The sequence below is a fragment of the Rattus rattus genome, chromosome 11 (assembly GCF_011064425.1).
Source record: "Rattus rattus isolate New Zealand chromosome 11, Rrattus_CSIRO_v1, whole genome shotgun sequence".
Taxonomy (NCBI): Eukaryota; Metazoa; Chordata; class Mammalia; order Rodentia; family Muridae; genus Rattus; species Rattus rattus.
The window spans coordinates 14,786,534-14,787,678 of record NC_046164.1 but is presented as its reverse complement, the minus strand read 5'-3'; positions in this window follow the sequence as shown (position 1 = coordinate 14,787,678).

Sequence of the window (1,145 nt, the reverse complement as noted above, 5' to 3'; positions counted from 1 at the left end):
TTAATTTTTCATGCGCTGTGCCTCATGGACAGAAAGTTCTTTTTCCTTGGGTATGATCTTTTCATTGTGTCCTGGATTTCCTTGATGTTTTGGGTTAGGAGCTTTTTGCATATTACATTTATCTTTGATGGTTGTGTTGATGTTTTCTATGGTTTCTTCTGCCCTTGAGATCCTTTCTTCTATCTCTTGTATTCTGTTGGTGTTGCTTGATTCTACGACTCCTGATCTCTTTCCTACATTTTCTATCTCCAGGGTTATCTCCCTTTGTGTTTTCTTTATTGCTTCTATTTCCATTTTTAAATCCTGGATGGTTTTGTTCAATTTCTTCACCTGTTTGATTTTGTTTTCTTGAAATTCTTTAAGGGCTTCCACTTGTTTATCCATGTTATCTTGTGCTTCTTCTTCTTCTTCTTCTTCTTCTTCTTCTTCTTCTTCTTCTTCTTCTTCTTCTTCTTCTTCTTCTTCTTCTTCTTCTTCTTCTTCTTCTTCTTCTTCTTTTTTAAGATTTATTTATTTATTTTATGTACAGCATTCTGCCTGCACATGTGACTGCAGGCCAGAAGAGGGCACCAGATCTCATTACAGATGACTGTGAGCCACTATGTGGTTGCTGGGAATTGAATTCATGACCTCTGGAAGAGCAGTCAGTGCTCTTAACCGCTAAGCCATCTCTCCAGCCCCCATGTCTTGTGCTTCTTTAAGGGAGTTATTTATGTCCTTCTTAAAGTTCTCCACCATCATCATGAGATGTGATTTGAAATCCAAATCTTGCTTCTCTGGTGTGTTTGAATAGCCAGTATTTGCTTTGGTGAGAGAACTGGGCTCTGATGATGCCAAGTTGTCTTGGTTTCTGTTGGTTAGTTTCCTGTGCTTGCCTCTTGCCATCAGGTTTTCTCTGGGGTTAGTTGGTCTTGCTGTCTCTGACAGTGGCTTAACCCTCCTGTAAGCCTGTGTGTCAGCCAGCACTTCTGTAAACCTGTTGTCTTTCAGTCAGAGCTGGGTAGGGAGAGCTATGAGAAAGGTTCATCTGTGGGCACAGCAGAAACCTGATGTCACGTCCATAAACTTTTTTCTTAACACTGCAAAAGAAAAAATAAAATAAATATATATATCTCAGAAATCCACCTGCCTTTGTTAGGAATATG